This window comes from Crocuta crocuta, unplaced genomic scaffold, assembly GCF_008692635.1.
Source record: "Crocuta crocuta isolate KB4526 unplaced genomic scaffold, BGI_CrCroc_1.0 scaffold383, whole genome shotgun sequence".
NCBI classification, from domain to species: domain Eukaryota; kingdom Metazoa; phylum Chordata; class Mammalia; order Carnivora; family Hyaenidae; genus Crocuta; species Crocuta crocuta.
In genome coordinates, this window is record NW_027531897.1 from 1,085,368 (window position 1) to 1,104,516 (window position 19,149).

Genomic DNA, 19,149 nt, shown 5'->3' on the forward strand with positions numbered 1-19,149 from the left:
ACTAATAACATCTGAAACAGCAAAACAAAACTTTCCCAGAAATCTCTAGCAGGCCTTTGTTTATGTCTAAATGGCCTGAAATGAATGTCCATGCATTTGCTATAGTCCGGGAAAGCAAGGATCTTAGAGAGACACATTCCTACCTCAAACAAAACATGAATACAGTTGGTAAGGAAAAAGGGGAGCATGGCTACTGAGCCAACTGCCCCGCCAAGTCACCGCTCCTGGCTTCTCCACACTGGCCATGTCTGGACACTTCGTAGCTATTGGGCAGAACCCTAACATTATGTACCAGATACACATGCCTTGCATCTTCCTGAGGAAGTAGCCTCCGGAGCATTTCTTCCTGACCATCCAGCCTGACGCCATATTGCTGAGACCACTTCATTTCCTTATTCATTCAGGTAACAAATACTTTCGTGGAGCTTCTGTATGTCAGGGACTGTTGCAGACATAAAAGATATGGAAGGAACCAAGATCTCAAGGCCCCTACCTTCATGGAACTTAAATCTTGGGGAAAACTGGATTTTAGTTCAGAGTTGTCTGGTCTCTGGGCACCGTTGTGCAGGGTACAATCTGTACCATTGTGTGTGACCACTCTGATCATTCTCCAGGAATCCAGGCTTCTGTCTATCCATTTCTACCAGAAGAAATCATAAAAAAAAGAAAAACAGGCAACAAACATTATTGTTGCCAAAATGAGCCTGCTGCCTACTCCAAGTCTCTTATATTGTTAAACAGAATATGTGCCCTCTCTGTGAAGCACCTGCCTTTAAGTCACTCTATTTGTTCAAAGCTTCCTCAAGAACAATGTTTTCACCTTTTTAGCTGCACGAGAGATTTTACTAAATGCCAATTCCAGTTTCCACATTTATAGCAACCAAGAGTTAAACAAATTTTGGATCCAGTGTTGGAACAGCTCATCAAACTTAAATCTAATGGAAATTCCTCAGGGAGCAATTCATGCCCATTGACAGTTAGTGGCCTAATTTCCCCAGCACATTTTAATTGATAGTCTGTGTGCATTCTGAAGCTCCTTCATAAAATTCACATTCAGTGTTTATGTGAATCTGCTCGATCTGTTGCTTTTAATTTCTTTGTTTAGGGGAAAGGAATGGTAAAATCTCAGTTCTGACAAGATCTTTTTCTCTTTCCTGCTTGACTCAGAATCCTATACACAAAGAGAATATGACAATACCAGAGTCATATGTAAAGATATTCAAGGTGGAATGGGATCCTTGAGGAGTTTGAGGGTTCTGTACATAGGTGATCAAGGCTAATGCGGTTAAGTTTATGAGTTTATAATGCTTTTAACATAAATTCCTTACTAAACTGTCTCTTCTCCAGCGACTGTGTTCTGTTTTGTGGTTTCTATTCCAACTAAGCATGGGCTTTTCCTCCCCTCACCCTCACACCTTCCCTAAAGAGTTTCTCCTTGCTCTCTGTCAAGCCATGTCCTTTAAACTACATTGCTTCAAACCATACTTCTTAAACTCACCATGTATTCCACTGCCTTACCTGTCCTCACTCTGTCCTTCCTGCCTCCCTCAACACTTATATATAGCTCTGTCTAGCTATTCATCACCACTCTCCTGTACTGATGCTGGTTCTGGTTCAAAAGATCGAACTCACAAAATGGGTGTCAGGGTCTTCTACACACCCAGGAGCTCCCTGCTCCTTGTGTGGAGCTATACACTATATACTATCTTTGCCCAGAATATACCATCTATGCATGGGGCCACTGCAGGTTTAAGATGCAAAGTTTCTCTTTAGCATGCTCAATTTTCTAGGCAATTTATATTTGAGATTCCAAGTAAGTGGGTGTGTAACTGGTTCCAGCCTTCTCTTGGTGGTGACAGAATTATGGGGGGGGGGTCATCTGTGTTTCCTCCATCTGCTGAGACTTCTCCGCGCCCAAGCAGGTGCAATGCACCAACTCAGGCTTTATGTTTCCAAGCAGCCTTTGACTAAATTGCTTGTCTTTGGGAGTCCACTGATTTGGGGTCCTCAGAGGAGTAGGTATAAAGATAGGTACAGTTTCATGCACATGCTAATGAAGAATGCAGAACCTGAGCTTCAGTTTTCTTTCCAATGAAATGGGAGATTATATATTTATCATAAATTTGATGTAAGGATTAGGTGAGAAAACGTATAGTAAGATCCTTTGTACATTGCAGGTGCTCAGCATCTATTAATGCTCCATCCCTATTCCATTTTCATGTTGAGATATCCACTGCTCAGTTGCACAAAATCTCATTCTCCACCCCTCCCCCCATTATTGTGAACCACTCCAGGAGAAAATCACAGCCTACTTATTTTTATGTAAGGAAGAATTGGATTATAGAAAGAACATCAGGAATGATGAAACCATGATCTTGTTCATGGACCTGCCATTCAAATAACTTTGGGCTAGTTCATTGGTCAGAAAAACAAAAGGTTTGGTTTGGAGGATTGCTAAGATCTATGTGCCTAACCTAAATCCCCTAAAAAAAGGGTACCCAGTAGGCATGATTCTCAAGAGGTTTTAAAATTTTTTATTTAAATTCTACTTAGTTAATTTACAGTGTCATATTAGTTTAAGGTGTACAATATAGTGATTCAGCACTTCCATACAACACAAGGTTCTAATCACAAGTGCACTCCTGAATCCCCATTACCTATTTCACCCATTCCCCTACCCATCTCCCCTCTGGTAACTATCAGTTTGTTCTCTATAGTAATGAGCCTGTTTCGTAGTTTGCCTCTGTCTGTCTCTCTGTCTCTCTCTCTCCCCCACCCCCCCTTTGGTTATTTGTTTTATTTCTTAAATTCCACATGCTCAAGACTTTCTAGTAGGCAAATGGGTGAGTGTCCAATGTCTTGATGGCATTGTGGCCATTTTGGCCTTCCTACCCAATGGTCTCATTCAAGTCTGACAGACTCGAGAGTTTAACCATGCTGCAGTTCCTCAGGCCCACAGAGGGAAAGTGTCCCTTCAGTCTGAAGCCCAGTTTCAGGGCAAACTCTCTGAACCAACCAAACAAGTCACCCAAATGCACACCCTCCCCTAAACTCTGTCCATCCAACCCAGCCAAGAAGAATGATGTGAAGGTGCTGGCGGGAATGGTAGATTGAGAGATAGGAATTTAAATTCAAGTTCTGCAAATGATGGAAGCTAAAGTACACAATGGGTGAGCAAATGTTTGACACTTCTCCACTCACTGACAGTGTCATGAAGTTCAATATTGATGTTGAGAATGGCTTTGAGATTATCAGGTAAAAAATGCTATACTGATCTGATTATAAAATTTCCAATTCTACTATTATATTTCTCTGTAACAAGAAAGGTTTTTCCCCTGCCTTGGATCTTTTATTTATAGTCATACAAAACCTGACAAATTTGCATTACAATCAATCAGTGGAGATGGTATCTTTGAGCCTATTTTAAGCAAAACTGGAAAGAAGATCTTGGTTCTTGATGTGTTCATGATATCATTGAAAGAATATTTACCAGGGGCGCCTGGGTGGCTTAGTCGGTTAAGCGTCCGACTTTCGCTTAGGTCATGATCTCGCGGTTCGTGGGTTCGGGCCCGCGTGGGGCTCTGTGCTGCCTGCCACCCCAGAGCCTGGAGCCCATTTCAGAGTCTGTATCTCCCTCTCTCTCTGACCCTCCCCTGCTCACGCTGTCTCTCTCTCTCTCTCTCCTAGGAATAAATAAAAAATATTTTAAAAAAAAAGAAAGAAAGAAAAAAAGAATTTATTTTTTTTAAAAATGTTTTATTTATTTCTGAGAGAGAGAGAGAGTGTGTGTGAGCAGGGGAGGGTCAGAGAGAGAGACACACACAGAATCTGAAACAGGCTCCAGGCTCTGAGCTGGCAGTCAGCACAGAGCCCGAGGTGGGGCTTGAACCAATGAGCCGTGAGATTATAACCTGAGCCGAAGTGGGAAACTTAACCAACTGAGCCACCCAGGCGCCCCAAGAATATTTACCAAATTTATTTCTAATGAGCTAGTTTGTATTTTTCTTTAAGAATACTATGACAAGATCATTCTGATACAACTTCATTTTTGCCTCTGAAGACTAGGAACATGAAACTGATACAAGTTTTCATAATTAATTGAAATTAGCCAAAGGTCAAGTTGGGGGGAGGAAGGGATTAGAAATTAGTCACCAAAGGGAAATGAATTGTCCAGCTCAAAAGATAAATTAACCTCCATTTTAGTACATTCTTCATTTGGAAACCTGGACTAGGAGGCAATACGGTAAAGAGATACAAGTCTTCCTAAGATGTAAGCTCATGGCTATTTTCAATTTTCACACATTCTTTAGTTTAAGGATTTGCAGAAGGACTTAGAACAGATGTTACGAAGGCTGTCAACTCAAATGTACCTAGGCATAACTAATATATCCTGCTTCATCAGTTTGGAATATGAAATAACCTCCCATTTCTTTGAATGTTCAATTTATAATAATCCCAATTCCCTGTTTTCATTGAGAAGACAAGTCTATTCTTTCTTTCCTGTCCATTGCCCTTGAGAAATCTGAGTCACAGACTTCTAAGTTCACACCGCCTGAACAGTCACTCATGGGAGAAGATGCCTACTCTTGCTTTGTCACTACTGAAAACGTTAGTCCATAGGTCTAGCACAGGCAGAAGGGCCAGGAGAGGCTGGCAGGGCAGAGTGCTTGCCCCTGGAATGTGCATGGGACCCCGTGCCTCACCAAGCTGGGTTCCAGCAAGATGAGTCTTTGTGATCAGTCTTCCTTTCTCACGTACTCAGCCATTTGCCATTGGGCATGGGCGTGGTGTGATGGTGACTGAATGTCGAAGGGGCAATATCAGTGCCAGACCAGCTCTCCTCTTGGATAATCTTGACCCTATGCTTAAGCTTAAGGCACTCAGGGGTACCTGATGGGGAAGGTCTCCTGGGCCCCACCCCACTTTTCCTACTAACTCAATTCAGTGAAAAAGATTTCAGTATTTTGGAGATGTTCAAATAATTGGAATATCTGAAATAAGAACTCTGATTCCTGTTTCTCATCAGCTCTCAAGGAATCCCATTATAAATATGGGACTGGTACATGAAGGAGTGACACCTTCCAACGCCGTTGTCAATTGCTGCCAAACATGCCTTGTCAAATCAGAGAGTGCTAGGTTTCAACTCTGAGGTGAGAACAAAGGATGAGCAGTAGCTTTACCTCTGCTGAGCCTCCCAGATAGCTCAGCCCACAGCAAAACTGTCTACGTTGAAGTGACTTGATAACCAGAATGAGACACAGCAACTTCTGAACGGCCTTTCCCCAAGGGTAATAATAACAATAACAATTTTAATTCCGTCATCATTGGACCACAAGTACTAAAGATAAATGAATGGTTTGTGAGCATTGACTGAGTACTTTTCATACATACATGAACACTCAGCGAACAGAGAAGGGAAGGGTACAAGAGGAAGAGCTCTGAGCCCCCAAATGTGCAGGCCCTGTGCCAGTCCCGGCATACTTGTCACCCTACAAAGCTAAGGCTCAGAGAAGTTAGGGAACCTGTCCGTGGTCACAGAGCCATTACCTGGCAGAGCTGGGATTCAGAAGCCTGTTCTCCTAACTGCAGTGTCTGTGCTCTTAACCACTGTACCCTAGGGCCTCTCTGAGTGAGCAGTCAGGCAAGCTGTTAACTAATCAAATAGGCAGAAGTGGAGAAAACACAAGGTCTGGGGTCCATCTAAAACTCTATCTCCTCCTCTCCTCACACCTCTGTTCCATGCCAGGTGTGCCTCTGCGATTAATGCTTCTGACGCTCTGGGTGTGTCCAGATGATATGCTATCTACAGCACACAAATGGGGATTTTCAAGATGGTGTTCTTTAACAGGCTTGCCACCAAATGCTGTCAGAAAACTAAAATTGTCCAGGCTATTTTGAGACCAAACTCAAAGTTTTATCCAGCTTCTCCCAAAAGTAAATTGATGTTCACGAATCTCAGAGCTGTTCTCTGCCTCACATTTTTAGTTGGAGTCATATAGCTAGAATTTGTGCTCTTTCAAATTCATGTCCCTATGTTGACCCCAAGCCTTCTAAAAAGCCCAGTGGAATTACATGGTCTCAGATGGAATCAGGGGCTTGCATTCATTAGCTTCAGAGTAAAGAGAAGGCAAGAGTTGACTCAGAACATGAACACGGTACCAAGAATAAAATTAGCATTGCCCATTTTGTGTTTACACATCTCCTAGGCTGGGGGTGAGTGTAGCTTGTTTACTTTTGAGTCTAAATTACTGAGCTTTCCCACCTTGAGATGGAAACCCAACCTGTGAGACAAAATTTTCTTTTCTTCCCTCTTTTTCTAACAAGTAGAGATGGCTTGGTGAAATGTGCATTGGTTTTCATTCCGGGTGAGAAAATAGAAGTAAGGCTGCAAATTCTAAGCAACGCATCTAAGATGCATCTGAGACTAGACTAGACAGGACACTAACATAAATAGTAGCAAGGACTGGAAATTTCAAGCCCCTCCTCCCCACCCCCCACCCCCCAATTATTGGCAGTTGACACTTGGCCCCGGGTCCTGAAGCCCTCATGCTCACTCTGCAGCCTGGGAAGTGAGGCAGGGTGACACACACAGAGAATCTTTTCCTGGAAATGGGTTTGGAGGAGAGCTTATTATAAACAATAAGCCCTTGTGTATGGGATTGAAAATAAACTCAGACAGTGCATAAGGTTACGGTTATGTGTTGAAAGGCTAAAATCCACCATCTGTCACCTATCTACGTGCCCTGACCCAAGCGTTTGCCTCTGCCTGGAATCTCGTTCCAGGAAATCTGACGAAGTGATCAGGCACTTCTTTACACAAAGGCAGTGATTTACGGTAGATGGCCATGGAATTGAGACTTATTTTTAAAAACAGATAATATTTTGGTTCTTTTTAAGAAAAGAGTCAATGTTGTATTAGATGGTCACACGATATTTTATTTGTTCACTCATTACTGGTTACTCAATGCTGCAGTCTAATGGGCTCTTCTGAGTCAGCTTTCATATATTCCCCTCCATAAGTATATATGATATTATCTAGTCACAGCATGCTTGTTGGCTTCAAGCTGTATGAGTGGAAAAAAAAAATCACAAGCTCTCTGGCTTTGCTCTTCCATACAAAAAAACCATGATAATTTTCCGTGCTTGCTTTTGAGTGTATACTACAGTTATCATTAAACAGATAATACTTCTGGGCCAGAAACTGTATATATGGGTCAGGATGTTATCTCTTCCCGTCCCCCATGATGTACATCTCAGCTGAAATGCTTCCTTCCTGTCTTTCTTTCTCCGGTGGCACAGCTACAGTTCTGGAGTTAACTGTGTAGTTTCAAGAGGTTATTTTCTATCAACTCAAAGCACTTAGGAGGACTCAGGGAAGAAGTATTTTGGCACTTACCTAGGCAGGATGATTGTGCTGGTTGCAATACCATTTTGGAAATTAAAAGTGTCTTTAGTCTTGTGATTAATAAGTTTCTGCTTGGCAAACAAGGGTGTTCTGGCTTTGTGGACCTGGGATCTAACGTATCATCTTTTTTAACCTAAATTCTTTTTCTGTGAGTCTGCATTGTTGGTGAAGGCACAACCCGGGGAGGTGCCGGCTGGCTGTAATTCCAGTCCTAAAGTCAGCGAACAGTGCAGGGGGCCAAGGGGACCTCCAATCTCTTTAGTCATTTTAGGAGATAAGGAGGACAGGGTGGGAACGTCACAGCTTCCCATTCATTTGGCTCATGTTCAGCTACCAGAAGGCGCTCAAGGGCACAGAGGGAAAGTGTGGCTACTGTGTTCCCATAAGACGGTCCCTGAAATGTGAATATTTCACGTATTAAAGGAGTCCCCTTGGCAGCTTAATGGTATAAAAAGTTAGAAAGTTTACCCTAAGTGCAGGTTCCCAACCCTGGGGCTACGTAGTGGCTCCTGGCGGGCTGTAGTTTTATAGAGGGTGGAAAACTCACGATTGTGTAGAAAATAGCCTGTGTGAGAGATGCATCACACAATTGTGTCCTAAGTTACCTAGCATAGTGGTTAAGGCTCTGGCCTTGGACAAGTTCAAATGCTGGCTGTGTCTTTTACTAGTTGTGTGGCCCCAAATGAGTCATTTAACCTCTGAGTGCTTCTGCTTCTTCATCTGTAAAATGAAGGCAATGGCAATACGACTCCCTCTATAGGGTCGTCATCTTAAGTGAGTTAATACATGTGAACTAGTGTTGCTCACATAGTTAAGACGCAATAAACTTTTAGGGGCGCCTGGGTGGCTCAGTCGGTTAAGCCTCTGACTTCAGCTCAGGTCCTGATCTCATGGTTTGTGACTTCAAGCCTCACATTGGGCTTTGTGCTGACAGCCAGGAGCCTGGAGGCTCCTTGGGATTCTGTGTCTCCCTCACTCTCTCTGCCCCTCCCCTGCTCACCCTCTGTCTCTGACTGTCTCTTAGAAATAAAATAAACATTAAAAAAAAGACTCAATCTAAATTTTAGCTATTATTATTTGACAGACATATTTGTTGGATGATAAATTAAACAATACATTCTTTTAAATGTGATTTCATTGCTAATCTTTGTCAATATATACAGTTTTAATGGATGGAAACCAAATGGAAAATTATCATCATAAGGGAATTCTTATTGTCAGAGATGGAAGCAATAAAGAGGGGAGCTTAGTTATGTCCTAATCGGGAAGAAAATACAAATGGTAAGAGGGCCAGCTTACCCAGTAGGCACAGGAGACAGAGAGGCGAGGACCCATGATACTTTTAGGAAGTCACAAAAATGTTTTAAATTCTTTTAAAATTAGAAGTATTATTTTCATATGGAATATTAATACATTTATCTTTATGCTGTAAGTATAAGTTAAAAATAAAATTTTTGATATTTTTATGCAAGACAGCCAACAAAGGCACATGCATTAGAGCTCACGGAAGTCATACTGCGGCCTAAGTACAGGTGCTTCTGCTACATTTGTTCATGTACTTTGCTGCATCCCTAGTGAATGGGGAGGGCTTGGAAAAGAGACTCTATCTGGTTTGCCATCGGGCACATAAAGCCTATCACGGTGCCTGGCACATGATAGGCAACCAATGAATATTTGATGAATGAAAAAAAATGATTAGCATTTTGGGGTTACAAGCAACAAGCTTGGTGCCCTGGAAAGAAGGGTGCTGCTCAATCTCTAGACAAGTGAGTCTCCGTGCAGCCTAGAAGTGCATTTGAAAGTGACATTCGATTTGTGGATCCAAGCCCCAAAGGGTGGAAAAGTCAGTGACCAAGGCAAAAGAGAGACACATACTCCATTTTCTCCAGATTTGACCTGAGCGTGGTCTTGACATGAAAGACTGAACATAGAGCTCCAACTGGGCCCGGCTTCTGGAAAGGGGGCCCTCATGCATCGGCCCTAGAGGAGTGGGGCTGTTCGTAGCAGAAGGGGAAAAGCAACTCTGGAGATTTGAACACAAACAAATAACACATTCCCTTCCTCCCTTAGGGCTCTTCCGGGTCCTCTGCTGCCTGAGGCCAGGGAAGGAAGAGAACCCTGATAGGACAGCAGCACCTTGGGAAGTCAAGGATTTGGTGACTGAGAACCGGATACAACGAGACCTAAGTGGAATTGCCTGAGTTGTGCCCAGAGAGCTCACTGTGGGTGGATCTGCTTCATGGAATACTGGGGAGGTAGGTTGGGGGCAGAACTGGGGAGAAGCATGAAGAAAATCAAGGTAACTGCAGTCTAGAGAAAAAAAGGAAATACTGTCGCTTTGGATTTTTTTAGTGAATCAAAAATCTCCTTTGGCTTCATTTCTTGTATTCAAAAATAATTCAAATACATTGTGAAGTATTCACAACAAGAAATATTATCAGAAATTGAAACAAGTAAACAACATGGATGATTCTTTGCAATATAATCTTTAGCGATTTTTCATATGGAAAACATTTTAACATCTAGAAACAGAAAGAATAGTGTGATTTCCTCCAGGTACCTACTACCTGGCTTCTGTCTTAGCTAGTCTCGCTTCCTCTGTATGTCTTAGCCCCTTCCCCCTCCCTTATTATTTTGAAGAAAAGCTCAGACATCATAGAATACCATTTTTATGATGTTAAAAATAACTAAAATAAAAAATAGCATTTTCATGAATATAGAGATGCAGCAAAACCATATAAAAAGAAATTCAAGCCAGAAAAAGCACAGCACGTGGGGTGGTAGTTACTGCACGTGGGCAGGGGCAGGTTACAAGTAGATCAGTGTCTGCGATTTTGTTTCCATGGGCCAGTTCTGGGGACTTACTTGTTACCTTGTTAAAAATAACTGATAAAGGAACTAGACGTAAAAGGAGACTATGCAAAGACCAGTACGAGAAGGTACAAGAAGCAAGGATTCACCTTCAACCCGTGCTGTGCACAGAAGCCCCTTGGGTCCCCTTTTCTGCCTGAGCCACTGGAGTCATCACTGTCTTCCTTTCCAGAGGTAACTAGCCTGTGTGGCAGGAGAGGACTTTGAATCAAGCTTATATGAAGTCCTGGGTTACCTGGGTAGAGCTCTGTGTCCATAAGCACATCCATGTCCTATTTCTCTTTTACCCACTTCACTTGGTCTTGTTGCTGCCTGAATCCTGGGACTCAGAACCACAGCTTGCTAATGATGGCATCCTACCCGGGAGAGGAGTATCCATTGCGGCCAAATGTGCCATGGGGGTTTCAATAAGATGCCTATGAGGCAAAGTTTATTTCTGGTAGGCAGGAGAGGTTCCAGAGCAAGGGGGAAGATGGCAGAAGAAAGAAGGGGGGAGGGAAGAAGTAAAACAGAAAGAGAAAGGAAGAGTTGGGGGAGGGTTTGTTCATAGCTACTTATAGTATATGTTTTCTCAATCCAAGATGTTCTTAAATTGATGACTTAGAAGAACAGTCCCACTTTCAGCTTCGGTCCTTGCTTGAGTTTTGGATTTTCATACAACTGTCATAGATGGCATTGCTTGATTTAATTAACTTCTGTATATTGTGCAGAATGAGGGGAGGACAGAGTGGAGTCCATGGACACATCTTTTAACCCTGGCTCTGACCAACTGAGCAGGCCATGTAAGCTCTCTAGGCTTGGTTTCCACATCTGTAAAAACAAGGAGGTTGGACTAGAAGATGTCCAGGGTCCAGTTCAGATGTAATATTTTATGATAAAAGAAATATTTCTCTTTCATTTTGTATAGTTAAGTGACTTGAACCAGACCATAAATTGCGCAGAAAGGAATATTTCACAGGGATTTAAAAGAACAGTAAATTCAGTCTCTGACTCCCCAGATTAATGTTAAATTTCTACACTTGCAGTCGCTTACGTCTGGAGTTCTCATGTTTTTCCACATTCCTTATGACCTGTGCACCTTAAGAGAAAATGAAGGTTGCAAAATCTTCTCCACCAAACCTCACCTTAAATGGAGCAAAACTTTTCCTGAATAAGGAAGAGTTCTCTGAATGGGAACAGCCACTAAATCAGCCTCAAATTCTGGATTCTATATTCAGTAACAGACACAAGTAGAAAATGGCTGTCTGATTTGGAGAACCACAGGATATAGCACACCAACCCTGAAACACACATGCATGAGCATGGGTGAGCATGTGCGTTTGTGTACACACACACACACACACACACACACACACACACAAAATTGCAGGAAGCATCTTTTTGCAGTTCGTGCATTCTGATTTAGGGCCCAGAATCATAGCTTTTCTACCCAGAGGGGAACTAGTGATGAGGACTTAATGCTGATGCCAAGTCCCTTGGTAGCCAAGGGAGATGCTGAGACAGGAGTACAGGCTATCCCATCTGTGGTCCTGGAGTGCTCATGGTGTAGACAGGGCAGGACTGGAATCAGGGTTAGCAGGAAGTAATCACAGGAAGTAAATAGAAAGCCTGGAATCAAACCCAAATATAAATTGTACCTAAAATATGAAGATGATCAAATCAATGGTGGGGAAACATTTAATAACTAACGCTGGGATAACTTTGCTCATATGAAACACTTCCAGTTGAAACCTTAGCTTACATTATACATTTAAATACATTCCAAATGGGTTAAAAAATTAAATATAAAACTGAAACTGCTATCTAGGTAGGAAAAAATGTATGATTTTAGATTGAGAAGCCTTTTCCAAGGGAGAAACTCTGAAGAAATAAGTGCATAAATTTGACAACATAAAGATTTTATGTTTTTGTACATACTAAAAAATAAAAATTAAAGGCATAGGACAAACTGGAAAACATATTTGTAAAATATGTGCTAAAATCAACATCCCCGTTAGGGCAAGAGTTCTTTTTGTCAATTCATAAAAGATAAACTCCCAAAAGCAAAAATTGGTATGCACTATAGGCAAGAAAGAACTACAAAAGAGCCTCAGATATAAGCATACGAGTATAAATTAAAACTACAAGATACCATTTTGTCCATAAAGTCAGAGAGTTAAAAGACTCTTAGTACCGTTGGTAATGGTGTGGTGACATTAGCAATCTAAGATTAGATTTACTCCTGGCTCTGACTTCAGTATAAAATCTTCAGATAGACATTTAATCTTTCTTAGCTTCAATTTTCTCACCCATGAAATGGAGTACAGAATAGTCTCACAGGGTTAGGGTGAAGATTAGATGACATAATGAATTTTAAAAGAACTTGGTAAATTCAAACATATATACACGGGTACATGTAAATGTAATTATTGGGTCCTATAAGCCAAGTGGCATATAGACATAGCACTCAAAGAACAAAAGGGAGTTGAGGGGGTAGGTAGACTTGCTTCTTGATGCTATCTTTTTTTTTTTTTTTAATTTATTTCTAGGAGAGAGAGAGAGAGAGAGACCGCGTGTGCAGGGGAGGGTCAGAGAGAGAGGGAGTCACAGACTGAAACAGGCTCCAGGCTCTGAGCTGGCAGTCAGCACAGAGCCCGACGCAGGGCTCGAACCCACGAGCCGCGAGATCATGACCTAAGCGAAAGTCGGATGCTCAATTGACTAAGCCACCCAGGCGCCCCTCAAAAGCTTTACATTTTAAGCTTAACCAAATTAAGATACTACAGTACTCAAATAAGTTCCTTGAAAGAGCTGTGTGCAATTATAGATTCAGTAAAATATACCTTAGAGGTGGTGATAACAAAGACTGAGAGACAGGGACATTGCTATAGGAGCAGCAGGTACCAGTAGGACCCTTAAAAAGGTATTGGCCGGCGTGGGTGCCAGAAACCCCCATTCAATGGCAGCAGCCATGACAACAGGTTGTGATGGAAGACACTTCCAGCCACAGAAACTTCCCCAGTGGAGCATGCGTTGAGAGTCCCTGTGACAGGACCGTGTCCAAGGAGAGGAATCACTAGGGGCAACTTCAGTGTTCCCTGCAGGAATGACCCTCAGAGCTGCCACTCAGAGTCACAGGTCAGAGACAGTGCTAGGGAGATCCCAGGGAGGTGGAGATCACTGTATTTTTGTGTAGTGGCTAGAGTGTAGTATATAAGTTTTAGAACCAGACTTCCTGGGTTCACATCCTGACTCCACTAAAGGTGTGACCATGTGGAAAGTCTCTGTGAACTAGTTTTCTCATTTAAGTGTAGATAATAATTGCATTTAACTCATATGGTTACTATGAGAATTATACTAGTTAACACACATAAAGCACTTAAGGATTCCTGAAACATAATGAATGCCTAATCATGGTAAGAATTTTTATTGTGCTATTGGCAACACTACCCTGACTACTACCACAATGTTCTTTAAAAAGAGTATAACAGGGACACCTGGGTGGCTCAGTCGGTTAAGCGCCTGACTTGGACTCAGGTCATGATCTCGTAGGTTCGTGAGTTCAAGCCCCGTGTCAGGCTCTGTGAGGACAGCCAGCTCAGAGACTGGAGCCTGTTTCAGATTCTGTGTCTCCCTGTCTCTCTGACCCTCTCCTACTCATGCTCTCTCCCTCCCTCTCTCTCTCTCAGAAATAAATAAAACATTAAAAAAAAAAATAACACATTCTCACTAGGAAACCCAGCATTATGGGAGGCTTAAAAATTCTGGTTAGTACATCCCTGAAAGCCCTAGAGCCCCTCTAATTGCTCCCCAACAATTAAAGGTCCAAGAATGAGCTCCAATCATAACAGTAGGTTATTCCCCTTGCTACATAAGGAAGTCTTCATTTATCATTTGGCTCCACCTCCTTTCTTCCATGCAAAGAAAAGGAAGTACACACTAGGGTAACACAGCATTCGCGAGCCTTCTCACCCCCATCAGAGACCCTCCCATGTTCACAGCCTCAAACTCATACTCCAAGTATGTGCCCCCAGTGGAAAGGCCATTACTGTGTTCTGGCAAGAGAGGCAAAGTATAACTTCTGTCTTTTTGTGTTCAACAGTAAGTTCAAATATTCAACCATGAAAATTTCATAAAGAGTTTCCCATGATATTTTTGGAATTTCAATGTGGAAGTGTTTGATTAAAAACTGAAGGAGAGCAGGTCAGTCTCCACTCCCAAGTTACTTTGCCCTTCCCTTCTGGGTCACAGTGTGCTTTGTGCCCCTGTATTAGTGGTGCTGTAAGCAAAACATTTTCCCTATGTAATTTGGAAAATAAAAAGATTTGAGAAACTAATTCTTAAATACAGCATTTGGGGGACCACAGTCAGGGATGTTTGGTCCCCACTGCCCCAAGACTGGTGCCGTTTACCAGTCATTACTGCCTTCCAGATGAACGCTCACTAGAATATGTCTCTCTTCATGGCATGTAATTGGAATGATAATTATTCATATCATAAGAAAGATAGTATATTTGTTTTAATAGTTCTTGTGAAAAGAATAGAGACTCAAGACATGCTTTGGGTCACGCTTCTGCCATCAGATACATAAGGTACCATCGTCTCTATGAATAAAATGAGCAGGTTTCAAGAGGTTAAGTGGTTTGCTGGAGATCACTCACCCAGATCATTATTAATGGGAGGGAACAAAGGAGAAAGGAAGAAAATGGCTATTTTCCTTATATGTCATCCATGCTATCTTTTTCTCCAGAGAGAACAGGGACCACAGCCATCACTGGTTAGGGAATATACACCAAATACTCCCAACTATAAACTGTAAAAGAGGCAGCCAGAGAGAAGGAGCGTAGAAAAGAAACAAAATTTCTGAGTACTCAAAACAGATAATACAAATCAAATCCTAGATGTTGAACAGGTATGGTCCCCAGAAGATAGCTGTTCTGTCCATGTTGTCAGAGATGAGTTGAGAGAAGAGAGCAACGAGAGGTGATAATGCATTCCAGCTTTGTTGAGGAGCAACTTGACTTTCCTGTCCTATTTCATTAATGGCGGCTCTGAGCAAATGAACTCTGTTACTTCCTGGGTTTCTTGGGGGTGCTGAAAACAAGTTCTTCTTTTCCCTGTGTAGTGGGTAGAACATCCTTTGGATATATATGATCCCGACTTGGCCAACTAACTGTGAAAACATATTTGTTCATCTATAAAATGGGAATGACCACTATAGGAGTGATTTGGGAGGGCTGTTGCAAGAACTTAATGGGGTCATTTGTGAGGGGGTCAGCATTGTTTTCAGCAGATGTTTCTTTCCCAACAAAAGCGAATTCCCTATTCTTTTGAGGGAAGTTAGAAATAGGGGCAAAAACTATCTGGCACCTTACTCTGTCAGCCTTTTTCTCTTTTCCTCTTCTCTACCTTGAACTTGAAATAGAGAGCTTGTGCTTAATATTTTCCACTCTTCTTGTATTTTCCCCCCTTTATGTCCTGAAATGTGAAATATCAGAGCAACCGACAAAATACATTTTTAATTCGCCAGCCTTTTGAGCCTCTGTAAACCTATGTTCAGAGAAGATGGTTTCACCCAACCGCTGGTAACATAGCCTCAGTGTCATATATTTATAAGTAATGGAACACAATTGCTGTAGATTTAATCAGGATATTATATCAGAAACTATTACCAAGCCGAGAGTTCAAGTTCCAGTTTTAATGTGACTAAGCCCAAAGTACAGACAACAGAGGAGCTTACTTACAACACATTCTAGAGCAGAAGTAAAATTGGAATGTCCCATTTAATGTCAACACCTCTGAGGTGCTGGGCTGGGGAGTAGCCTCTTGATATTTACACAGAACACTGTATGTCAGGAGACACATCTCCCTCTGTAGTATAACTTCAGCCATATGATGCTGGTTATTTTAAGTGAAGAAGGTCAACAGATCAGCCAACTTTGAGGGGAGATAAAAAAAAAACAAAAAACAAAAAACACTGCATTTGTAGCTGAAGGAAGGGAGGAGTGGGACTAGATTAGTTAGAAGCCCACCAGCCACAGAGGAAGGCAGATATGCCAATCCTATAAAACTTTGGTCGGAGCACAGAGCTCTGAAGTAGGAGCCATTTTAATGTCAGAGGTGGAAAAAAGAACCCAGAGTTACCTATAGAGGGAAACTCTTTAGAACATGGTATTTATATTAGTTGGGTTTCTTAGTTGGAAACAATAAGTTTTCGTTAACTTAAAAAAAATTTCTTGGGGCACCTGGGTGGCTCAGTCAGTTGAGCATCTGACTTTAGCTCAGGTCATGATGTTAAGGTTCATGAATTTAAGCCCTGCATTGGGCTCTGCACTGTCATCACAGAGCCCACTTCGGTTCCTCTGTCCTCGTCTCTGTCTCCCCCACTCCCTCTTTCTCTCTCTCTCAAAAGTAAATAATAAACATAAAAAAATAAGTTTCTTGAAGGGATATATAATTGCTGTAGAAAAGCCTTTAAAATGGAGAACTAGAAATCTAAGAAGGGTTCAGCAACAGCCAAACCCACACTGCAGGAATTTTCTGGTGAGAATGGTATATTCATTTGCTAAGGCTGGCATAACCAAGTACCGCAGACTGAGTGGCTTAAACAACAGGATTCTATTGTTTCACTGTTCTGGAGGCTAGAAGGCCTTCAAAGTGTTGGATCCTTCCAAGGGCTGTGTGGGAAGGGTCTGTTCTAGGCCTCTTTCTTTGGTTTATAGATAGCCACCTTCCTATTTACATGGCAGTCCCGCTCTATGTCTCTTTGTATGCATGTCTTCTATGCATGTGTCTCTGTTCAAATGTTCCCTTTTTATGAGGACACCAGTCATGTTGGATTAGTGCCCACNTCTTCCTATTTACATGGCAGTCCCGCTCTATGTCTCTTTGTAATTGTCTTACCTTCTATGCATGTCTCTCTGTTCAAATGTTCCCTTTTTATGAGGACACCAGTCATGTTGGATTAGTGCCCACCCTGATGACTTCACTGTAACTTGATTATCTCTGTAAAGATCCCATCTCCAAACAAGGTCACATTCTGAGATACTTGGGGTCAAGTATTCAACATAAGAATTTGTAGAATACAATTCAACTTGTAACAGAGAGTTCTACTGGATACGAGTTATAGAATACTGTTTCCCAGTGGTAATGCTACTTCCCCCTACTACCTTGGTAAATGAGGGAAGAATGGGCCACTGCTCCAAGCAGACACCTCTGATTGGCTGGGCTTGGTCACATGCACATACGACCCCTGCCAGTGAGCTGAAGGAAAGCTAGAATATGGCCTTTTCAGTTTCTAGATGGGATGCCTTCTACCAAGACTCATGCTGTGAGGATGTCTCAAATGGCTGAGTTCCTAAAAAACCTGATAAGTAGCCATGTCAGTGCTTTTTAAACCAACTAGTGTTTTCAAGTAGGCATATTAGTCTTAGGAAAGAGACTCTGAATAACATTTAAATAGAGGGTCTAGAACCAAGCCAGGTGAAGAAAGAACTCTAATGACTAATGCTAAAACATGTAAATTAGAGTCCAAGTCTGTTTCTCATTCACATGTGGAAACTTTCTGCTCAAAAAGATTAATTTCCATTTTCACAATTCCCAATGGAAGAGGCAAGCACCCAGGTCCACATATCCCCATCCTCTCTGACTTCGCCACCACCACAGTCTGTGTTGAGATATTTGCTGAGACATGGAGTGCAAACATCTCTTTGGATTAGGAAAGAAGCAAGACTGGACAAATGTTGCCAGAGCCATTGGTCAGAGTCATTGCTGGGTGATAGACGTCCATGTCAGAATGGTCAGGGTAACCCCTGTGTCTTCCCATGGGAGTATAGAAGCTTTGAAAGGAATGAGAGCCTAAGAGTGAATAGCCACTGGCTGTGGTGAAGTTCTTGCCTTCACATCTCTCCTTACTGTGCCTTCTGCAGGGTTCTTTGATCCACTTGCACTTTCTTGTTTACTGAACACCTATGGGCCAGGCACTGTGTTAAAGACTAGAGATGCAATGAAAATACTAGGTCCCTACTGTAGGGAGATCCCAGCATGCAGGGCAATACTGACATGCTTTAAATAGCTACAAAGCAATATTTTTAAAGCACATGTCAGTATGTGGAATTATGTATATTTTAGTGCATTTGCTTATTCACTCTGTCCGTGACCACTGCCATGCAGTGGACTTTGTCACTTTCCCTGCTGTGTGTGTAGCACCCCAGCACATATGAGTCTAGAGGATGTTAGAGAGTCAATAAATATTCATGAATAATATTTATGATGGGAGCATTTTAAAGAGTGCTAAGGGAAATCAGAAGAGGCTTCCCAGAGGAGGAGACTATATGTCATCATGACTCATTCTCATTGTGGTGAATTGGTTGCATTATTAATAATGGGTTTTTTTTAGAGTTCTCTATATTCATGCTCTTTGGCAGTGGTCTTGGCCATGTGGCTTGTTTGGACAATGGGATACCAGCAAACTTTATGCAGGCCAAAACTTGAAATGTGTTTTCTTATTCCTCTCCTGGAGCCCTGCCACCACCAGAAACACAAGCCTAAACTAGCCTGGGAGACAAGCTATCATAGGAAACAGAGATGAGTTACCTCAGCTGAAGGCCATCCTAGGCCAGCTAGGCCCCGCCAAATGGACAGCTGATTGCAAATATATGCAGGAGCCCTGACTAGACAGGCAGAGCTGCCCAGCTGACCCAAAGAAGAATAAGAAATAATCAATGGCTTTTTAAAGCCAGTGGGCCTTGAGGTGATTTATTACACAGCATTATTATGGCAGTCTCACTTAGCATCTCACTCAACAAAAATCTGTGAAATGGTAGTTTTTATTGCCAGTTCAAATATAAGGAAACTGAGTCTGAGAAATGAATAAATAGGAGGAACATAGAATT

The 19,149-nt window shown here is 42.0% G+C and overlaps 1 long non-coding RNA gene across 1 annotated transcript in view; it reads left to right on the forward strand.

Annotated features, from left to right (window-relative positions):
• Positions 1 to 19,149, forward strand: part of LOC144239485 (uncharacterized) — a 138,902-nt gene that overhangs the window by 17,407 nt on the left and 102,346 nt on the right. Inside the window, exon 2 of the long non-coding RNA XR_013337446.1 lies at positions 9,476 to 9,660. This is a non-coding gene — a long non-coding RNA (uncharacterized LOC144239485). The remainder of the gene's footprint in view (positions 1 to 9,475; positions 9,661 to 19,149) is intronic.